Raw genomic sequence first — 10,292 nt, forward strand, 5'->3', positions numbered from 1 at the left:
TACCTGATTTCAAGATTTGCTATAAAGCTACAGTAATCATGACACTGTTGTATTGGTAAAAGGAGAGACATGCAGATCAATGAAACAGAATAGAAAGCCCAGAAGTAGAACCACACATGTGTGGTCAGCTGATTTTTTACAAAAGGTGTCAAGGTGTTTAATGCGGAAAGGGAAGTCTTTCCAACAAATGGTGTTGGAACCACTATATAAATATATGAAAAAAATTAAAATTTAATCCTTATCTCATATCATACATAAAGATTAACTCAAAATATCATATAGGTTTTAATGTAAAAGATAAACTATAAAACTTTCCAAAGAAAACATAGAAGAAAAATCTTCATGAACTTGGGGTAGGATTTCTCAGACAGAACAGAAAAAAAGAAATTAAAAAATTGATTTAAACATCAAAATTCAAAACTTTTGCTATTTAAGAGACATCTTTAAGAAAATGAAAAGACAGTCATAGACTATAGAAAATATTTCATATGTGTTAACCAAAGGATTTATATCCAGAACATATGAAGAGCTCCAACAACTCAATCAAAGAAAGGCAAACAATCCAAAGAGAAAAAATTGACGGAACACTTGGAGAGACACTTCACCAAAGAAGATATATGGATAGTCAATAAGTGTTCAACATCATTAGTCAGCAGGGAAATGCACATTAAAAACATAATAAGATTATATTAAATACCCACCGAAGTGGCAAAAATTAAAAAGACTGACAATAGCAAGTGTTGAGAAGGATGCAGAACAAATAGAACTCTCATACATTGCTGGTGATAATAAAAATATGGTACAACCACTTTGAAAATGGTTTGATAGTCTCTTATAAAGTTAAATATATACTTGCCATATAACACAGAATTCTAATCCTAGACATTTACCCAAGAGAAACTCAAACATGTCCACACAAAGACTTCTCCATGAATGTTCATAGTGGCATTATTCAAAATAGTCCCAAACTGTAAATAACCCAATTGCCAATCAACAGTTAAAAGGGTAAAGAAAGTATTGTACATCTATACAATGAAATACTTACTCGGCAATAAAAAGGAACAGACTACATATGCATGCAACATAGATGAATCTAAAGAAGTATGTATGTATAAATGAGTACATACTGTGTGATTCCATTTATAAAAAAACTCTAGAAAATGTAAACTAATCTATAGTGACAGGAAGCAAATCAATGGTTGCCTGGGATGGAGGTAGAGGGAGGAAGATGACTGCGAAGGGGCAATTCGGGAATTTTGGGGATGGTTGAAATGTTCTGTATCTTGGCGGCTGGGCTTACACTAATGTCAAAACTTATTGAACTGTATTCTTTAAATGAATGCAGTTTATTGTATACAAATTATACCTCAATAAAGTGTGAGAGATACTGTGTATGCCAGGTATAATACTAAGGACTTGTGGAACACATGGATGATAAAATATTACTGTTCCATAGGCTTTACAATTGAAAATAATACGTACATAGTTTTCAGTAAAGATAGAAGTTTGTTTTCTTTATGCTGCCCCCTCTTGATTCATCTATCTAACACATATTTATTGAGCTTCTGTTATGTGCCAGGCATTTCGGCTCAATGTTAGGAATAAAAAGGCAGGCAAGCAACCTTCATAAGGTCCCTGACCTCATCGACCCTACAGGTTAGTGGGAGAGATAGCACTCCCAACTATAATTTATGATGATGACTTCTGTGATGGAGAGGATATAGGATGTCAATGAAGTGCATATTTATGGTTGGAGATAGCTTCCTGGAGCAAGTAATATCTAAGCTCATATCTAAAGAGTGAGTTTTCATTAACCAAAACAAAGCTAATTGTCACCCCACAAATGCTCCCTTGTAGTCTGAATAGCAACATCCAATATGTTCCCCGACTAATGAGTTTTTCAAAAATTTTTTCAAAATAGGATGCAATTTATCCATGCTTTTAGTTTATTACCAAAAACTCACATGTGTTAACCAAAACCCTAGTAGGACTTATATCTGAAATCCTTTCCTAACTTTGACATTAAAGCTTGTTATACTATTCAAAGTTTGCATTTTAAATCTTATTTTAGATAGTATATTTATAGATTCAGACATATTTACTGCAAAATAATCTGATAAAATTAACTATACTCTCAAATAAGAAAATAAAAAAAGAGGGAAAATAATAATCTATATATAAGATATAGTAAAAAGTAACCTTATTAAATCTATTTCCTGTCTAAAAGAGAGTAGATGGTAATTCTTAATGAAGAGTGTTTCCCTCACCCTGAGGTGTTTGGAAATTTGTGGGATGGTTTTACGGTTGTCACAATAATTGAGAAAGCTATTTACATTCACAGGTTAGGACCAGGAACATTAAATGCCCTGAAATGTTCACAACAATTCCCCACATACAAAAATTACTCTGCCTCCAATGTTAATAGCGTCACCATTGAGAAATACCATTAGATGGTCTCTAGTGGCCTTTATAGCTCTAAAAGTTTCTTAGTGAATTCTATTCATTCATTAGAACTGACATTGCTTTAGCATTCTAAATGTCAAATTTAATAAGCAGACAATATCAACAAACTAGACATCTGTGATGATTAATTTTATGTGTCTCTTGGCTGGGCCACAGTCCTCAGATATATGGTCAAACTTTATTCTGGATGTTCATGTGATTGTGTTTTGGTTGACATTAACATTTAATTCAGTAGACTGAGTACAGTAGATTGCTCTCCATAATGTGGGTGGACCTAATCTAATCAGTGGAATGCCTTAATAGAACAAAAGTTTGACCTCCCCCAAACAGGAGAAAGTCTGCCAGCAGATGGCCTTTAAACTCGAACTGCAGATTTTGAACATTCCAGTCTCCATAACTAAGGAACCAATTCCTTAAATCTCCCCCTCTCTCCCTCTCTCTCTCTCTCCATACACACACACACACACACACACACACACACATACACACATATATATGTATATACACACATGCACACACATATTATTTGTTCTATTTTTCTGAAGAGCCCTGACTAATACAGTATCCTTATTTCTGGCCATAAAATTAGAAAACACGGGATGAAGAAACACAGTTAATGAGTATTACCACATTTACCCTGAATATGGATAGCCATGGTCTTATTAAATGTGTACCTTAAATCTTAAACATTTCAAGTATTTGAGTTTTAGAATGCCCTTTAGAATGCCCTTCATTTTATTGAGCATGTTTTCTTCTGAACTTTTAAACTCATGTAATTTGAGGAGCATAATCCATATATTTCTGATTCATTTACACTTAACTCATCAAAATCTCTTCACTTTGTCACTCTGAGCCTTCTGAATGCTTGAACTAGCTCCATCAAGCTTTTGTTCTAAGAAATAGCAGTAACCTTTTGCTCTCTCAAAGAAATTAAATAAAGTAAGAATCAAGCTGGAGTAAATTTAAAATGTACAATTTCTAATTTAGGTCCTTGCTCCCTTTTTTTTTTAAAGCACATTTATTTTTACTCACCACATCTTCATTTGGAAAAAACTATCTTGTACCTGAACTCTATTCAAAGTTCTCACTGACATATTTTAAAATATATACATATCTCCAAACCAAAAGTAGCAAGTAATTTTTGCATAAAATATATTAAGCACATTTTTTTTTTTGCCATGGTAAATGTACTCATTCATGGTAGATTAGTGTACAGGTCACTGGATCCAAATGCAACCTTTTTAGAGGTTGTTTTTTAGTTTTGTTTCCCTTTAAGTGCCTCATGTTGTTTCACGACATTCATGTAATTTAACATACGTAGTTACCCTTTCAATATGAAAACTTTCCTGATGTCGCCTTATTCCAACAAAAACAGCACTATCCAATCCAAAAGACTAATATTCCAGAGACATCATACTATAACAAACCTATATGAGAACAGGAAAAAGGAAAAACACAAAGAATTTAGTTTTGTACTTCTAAGGGGCTAACCTCACAGTTCTAAGTTAAACATCAGTACTGTTTAGGCATTGACTCGTATAGATAGGAGTAAATTTCCTAATGCTGAATAATAATCTTTCAGACAATTTAAAATCATAAATGTTTTTTTTTTTAAAAAAAAAAACAACTCCTGTTTCTCTGGCTTTGATAGCTAAAGTTTTATTTCAGAATTGTGCATTTACCAATAATATTCTAGACTCTAAGATAATGACAATTAACCTGGCAATAATTGTAGACTCTTTTTCAGAGAATTAAAAACATAATATGAACCATGCATTAGACAAAACTTTGCCTTCAGACAACAGTACACTTAATGGTTAATATCAAACTTAAATATAGAAGTGTTCTTTTCAGGGAATGAATGAGAGTGGGCTGTTTAAAATAAATTCACTTATCTGACTGCTTTTTAAGTTAAAATAACATTTTTTCTCAGTCCCAAAGTCATACATGCTTATTACAAAAAACTACAGAGAAGCAGAAGAAAAGAAATAAGAAAATACTCAGGTCTGCCCACCTAGAGATAAACATGTTGACGACTCACTGTAAAACCATAGGGAGCAGGGCTGAAGAATTCAGGTCCCAGCATTAGACTGTGTGCATTCAAATTTAGCTCCACCACTTATCACCTCTGTGACATTGAACTAGTAATTTAACTTCTGTCATAACTTTCTCATCTGTAAAATAGAGATGCAAGGATGTTATAAAGATTAAGTTAGATAAATTATTCAATGTGCCTGACATATAGCAATTCTTTAATGAATGTTAACTTTCCAGATCCTTTTTTATTAGTGTTTTTAAATAGAGATCTCGCTGGTTTTGATATTCACTTGAAAAGAGCACTGAGAGTCTCAGAAAATAGTCATATAATCAAAACATGTTTTATTCATACTTTAAAAAAATTATATAAGGGGAAATTGTGGATAAAATATTATTCATAAAATGAATACTGGTGATTTTAAAGCAAAAGCAATGTTTTATTTCAAAAACCAAAACAAATTTACCATTAGACAATTTGTCATGCACTAATAAATGTCTTAAGCTCTTCCACACATGTTGTCTCATTTAATGCTCACACAAACCTCTTCTGGAAGAACAAGACATTAGAATCGTGGATGAAAAGGGTTGTAAGGAAAGTAACCTCACAGGGTGATCTGATGATCATAAATTCCTAACTGGGCAGGTCATGGTGAGTAGTTGTGCCCCAGGCATAAAACTTCTTACTTACTTATAACTTAACTTCTTATTTACTTACAACGTCTTTTTTGTTTGTTTAGATGTATAACTTCTTTAGTGAAAAAAAGACTTATATTAGCCTTAAGCAAGCCCTGTCCATTGTTTCTGCGCATCTAGGTTAACATACCTTTGAAATGCATCTTTTCAGACCCCTTTGTCTAAAGCCATAGGGCATAGGATGACTCAGGTTTATAGTTTGGCTGAATTCCTGGATAATGGAATCTCTAAGATAGAGAAAGTAGGAGGAGAAGCAGGTAGAATTTTTAATTTTCAGTGTTGAGTAGATAGATCCAATGTAATTTTATTTCTCCTCAAATTCAAATATGATCTTCGAGGACAAATGGAAATGACAATGGCTATCATTAACCTAAGAGAAGAGTTAATGAAAAAATGGAGATAATTCTGTCAACATGAGAGAATTTTTATAAAAATTTATTTGAGCCAAACAGAGGACACACCTGGAAACAATATCTCAACAGACTGAGAAAAAGTCTTCTGAGAAATGACAGCTTGCAGCTTGTTTTATGCATTTAGAATTAAGGAGGGAATGTAAGAGAGATTACATGAAGGTGGGGGAAAGCAAGGTGGGAACTGGATTACAGGATAGTTAAAATTATGCCCTTCTCTCTTTGCCCCTCACAGGTCATGAGTTATTCAGTCTTGTGCAGTCTTGGGGATTATAATTATATTTCTTAAATATCTCGAGACACAACCCTTTACTTTCCATCTTCATTGGCACTGCCTTAGTTCAGGGCTGTCATGTCGGGATAGCCTTGGAGCCCATCTCCTTGTCTCTAGTCTTATACCCTGATATCTGCCAAAGGAAAACTCTCCTTTGGTCGCCTTTACTCACAGGCATAAGGCTTTTCATGATCTATACCCTCACAAACTAATAAGACAGCTATTTATAAAGTATATGCCAAAGTGTTAAAGTTATGCTGTGTAATATACATCTCCAATGAATAAAATACAAGGGTCTACTCTTTAGGGCACTCCCTGTTATGAAGGAAACCAGAAAAGTAAACTAGGAATCATAAAGTAGTGCTTGGTAAGCAAAGACACTGCATAATCACAAGGAAGATTCCATTGATTGAAATCTACAATTGATCTCTATAAATTTTCCTTTATCCACAGTAGAGTATACTTTTCTAGTGTTTAGAATACAGCATTTACATCCTCTGGATTGTCTCTGCCTCTCAGATTCTATTAAGGAAGGATTGACAAAAAAAAATTATTTTCCAAGCTAATTCCCACCTTTTCAGGAAGGTTTCCCAGTTAAAATTACTTATTCCCCTACCCATTCTTTCATAGTACTGTATTCTGTGTTAAATATTTCTGGTACAGGATTCATTAGTATCTTTAGGACTAAAATTATTTATGAAGGTTGCTTTCTTCCAGAAAACTTCAAGTATTAGTGATTAAAAGGACCAGCAACATGGGTCAACCAGGCCTGGGTTTAAATTCTGATTCTCCTACTTACTCATTGTAGGTCCTTTGTCTAGTCCCATAACCTCTCTGAACTATAAAAACGTGAGTAGTATGGTATCAGCTTCGTAGAGTTACTGAGAGGATTAAATTGCATGCTGCATGGGAAGCACTTTGCACAGTACTATACACATGGAAAACACTCAATAAAGTACATCTGCTGATCATCTTTGCATCCAGGTTGGCAGTGAGGAACCTTATACCTAGGATAGTATCCATTACACAGCATAGCTTTTATTCTTAGTGGTTTATCTACTTTGGAAAGCAAGAGCACCTTTTCTTTTTAAAGCTTTTTATCCATTATTTAGTGACTTTCTACAGCAGCTAGAAATACTCATTTGATTTACCTCTGTCTTACCTTACCAGACTACATGTTATTAGAGGAGACATATGATGTTTTCATTCTTTTTTTAATCCTCAGCAACTGGGAAGTACCTGGCACATAGCAGGTAATACTGAAAAAAATGTTTATTTAATAAATAGATAAATTCATAAGACATTTCTGATTTTATCATCTAGACCAGTGGTTCTCAAAACATGGTCCTTAAATCAGTAGCATGGCATCACCTTTAGTTTGTTAGAAATGCACATGCAACCTAGTATTTCTGGAAATGGGGCCCAGCAAACTGTGACTTAATGAACTATTCAGATGATTCTTATGCTTGTTATACTTTGAGAACCACTGATGCAGGCAGTTGTTTTTTTTTTTTTTAAGTTAACACCATTTTTAAATCTTATTATGCTGAGCAAAATAAGCCAGAGATAAAAGAGCATACACTGAATTATTCCGTTTATATGAAGTTCTAGAATAGGCAAAACCAATATATAGTGAAAGAAACCAGAGTAGTGGTTGGAATGGAAAAAGGCAAGAGAGAACTTTCTAAAGTGTTAGCAAGTTCTATCTATATCCTGATGGGATGTGGATTACATGTGTATGTATGCCTATGTCAAAACTTATCAAATTATATACCTAAGACCTGTGCATTTCACTGTTACAAATGAAATACCAACAAAAAATTAAAATTAAATAAAGCCATTCTAATTCTTTCTGTATAAATTTTATCAGCAAGAGTATATTTTTATATGGCGATCTTAAGATAGTCTACAAGGTCCTGCATGATCTGACTGCTGACCTACTTTTCTAGTATTACTTGTTATCAAGCTCCTTGCACTTTTTCAGTCCTTTCCCAGCATTAACCTTTCAGTTTCCCAATGGCATATATTTCTATCCTGCCCCAGGGCCTTCACACACACTGTTACCACTCCCAAGAATGTTTCTCTTTCTTCCTTTCCACCTAGTTAACTTCCATTTTTCCTTTGGTTCTAATTCTTCTGTCTGTTCCTTAGGGAAACCCACCCAAATCTCACTTTATTATATGTCCATGAAAACTTTTTGTAGGGCTGCTGTGTATGCTTGTGTAGGTTATTCATCTAAACAAGAGTTCCTAGCTGAGGTGATAAGGGCTGAAATCTAGTTTGTGCTCCATTCACAAAGCCTTACACATGAAGCATGGCTGTGTTAACCTGGAAGTAGGGCTGCCTTTTCCTAATTCATAAAAGGCAGAGTCCGTGTGCTAACTTCTGCCTGCTCTGGGTTGTTTCTGTCTACAGTGCTGGTGAGCAGCAGCCCTGACCTTGTACTTCGCATCGTAGTACTTACCACAGTTTTAATTTTTAATTTTATAATTATTTGTGTGATTATTTGGTTAATGTTTGTTTCTTCCACTAGACAGTAAGCTCTATGACAGTAGGAAACTGGTTTCGCTTATTATTAAAGATTCTTAGTACCTAGAACAGTGCTTGGCACATAGTGGGTAAACATTTATTAAATGCATGAGACATTTTTTAATGCTGGAAGAATATTAGGCTTTTTGAAGTTAGGGACTGTGTCTAATTTTCTCTTTATATTTTCTCCATCCCCCCGCAATTACCATACTGCTTTGCACATAAATGGCATTCAGTAAATTCCTCCTGATTGATTTTAAATGTTCAAAGAAGCCATATGATGTTCTGTTCATAGAAAACTAGATCTGCAGGCATATGATTACACACTGCATGATGATGAACAGCTGCTATTTATGAAGCCAAAAAGACAAAAAAATGTTGAGTGAATGATAAATAGAGTTCAATTGAAATGGGAAGAATTTAATTTAGCTTTTGAAACTCATTTCCTGATACGAAGCTTAAAAGATAAGCTTAAAAGACAATAGCAAGGGACGCTGTGAATTTTCTTTTCCTTTATAAATATTTGAAAAATTTCCTGGATAGAACAAAAGCACTTATTTGAAGGATAAGGGGATTTCTGACTTGAGTTCTCAGCAATCTGAGTTTTTTGTTTTTTTTTTTTACATAAGGTTTTTTGGGAGGATTATTTTACAGAAAAGTTGCAAAGACGGTAAAGAGGGTTTACATTTGTAAAATGCAGGTGGTAAGACCTCTCTGTGATGGATCCTGAAATTCTTCACAGTACAATTCAGTTAAAAATTTACGATCTTAAGTAATTAGGCTTTTGTATTTGTTAAATACCACAAAAAGAGAACACTGAATAGGAAATCTGTGATATTTTGCATATGTGAAATTAGCAACACTCTCCACTTTAACAAACTTCAGTCAGGCTCTCCTGAGCCCTCCTCTCACTTAAGCCTTGTCCCTGCATCTTGGACCTGCCTAGTCCAGCTGTGACTAATTCTGCTAAGTCAGTTTAGAATCTTCGACCCTTGATATCTGACCACCCTTGCACGTTGGTTTAGGAAGAATTCCTCTATCTTTGATATCTTCTCTAGTAAGTCTCCATCCACCCCCGCCCCCACCCCGTAGGGTCTATGAAATAAACTGACAACACACAGATTAACAAGAGAAAAAAGTATACAAATTTATTAACTTTTAATATCACATTTACAAGAGGCATAACAAGGGGAAAAAGTGAATATCCAAAAAAGCAGTGAGATTTGAGAGCTCATCCATCTCAAAAAGATCAGGGAGGAGCAACGTATGCCATTCGGGGACAGTAAATGATATTTTGGAAAGATGAATGGGCCCTTAGAATAGATGGGAGATATAATTTGTGACAAACTTTGGGTGTGGTATGGATTTCTAATCTCCCCTTCTCTGATAAGAGTCAATCTTCCCTGGTTGATGAAACTCCTGGGGAGGGGATTTATGACAGTTGAGTTCCTGTTGGAGGATCTGTCTTTAGGAAGATAAGGGGAGTTCAGAGAAAACCTGTTTTTCAAGTGTTTCAGTTCAAAATAATTTATCGAGCAGCATATTGTGGGTGGCATGTCCCGAACTCCTTCACCCTCGACACTGCTCCTTGGTTATAAATCCCCTCATGTTCTTGCGGTATTCAAAGTTGAGTCCTATCTCTCTCCTATTACAATAGTCTTGACACTTATTCAATAGTCCTGAATAAAATTCCTTACTGTTTTAACAAGTATCAGAATAATTTTTTAACATTAATAATATTGACTAATTTCCATTTATTACCCCTGACTCATTAGAAAAATTTAAAAATATCCTTCCAACTTTTAATAAATTTTAAATTTTATTAAAATTTAACTAATTTTATAAAATTAATTTGGTTTGGAAATGCTTTAGTTGTTGATCCTTTA

Source organism: Pteropus medius, unplaced genomic scaffold, assembly GCF_902729225.1.
Source record: "Pteropus medius unplaced genomic scaffold, Ma_sr-lr_union100, whole genome shotgun sequence".
Taxonomy (NCBI): domain Eukaryota; kingdom Metazoa; phylum Chordata; class Mammalia; order Chiroptera; family Pteropodidae; genus Pteropus; species Pteropus medius.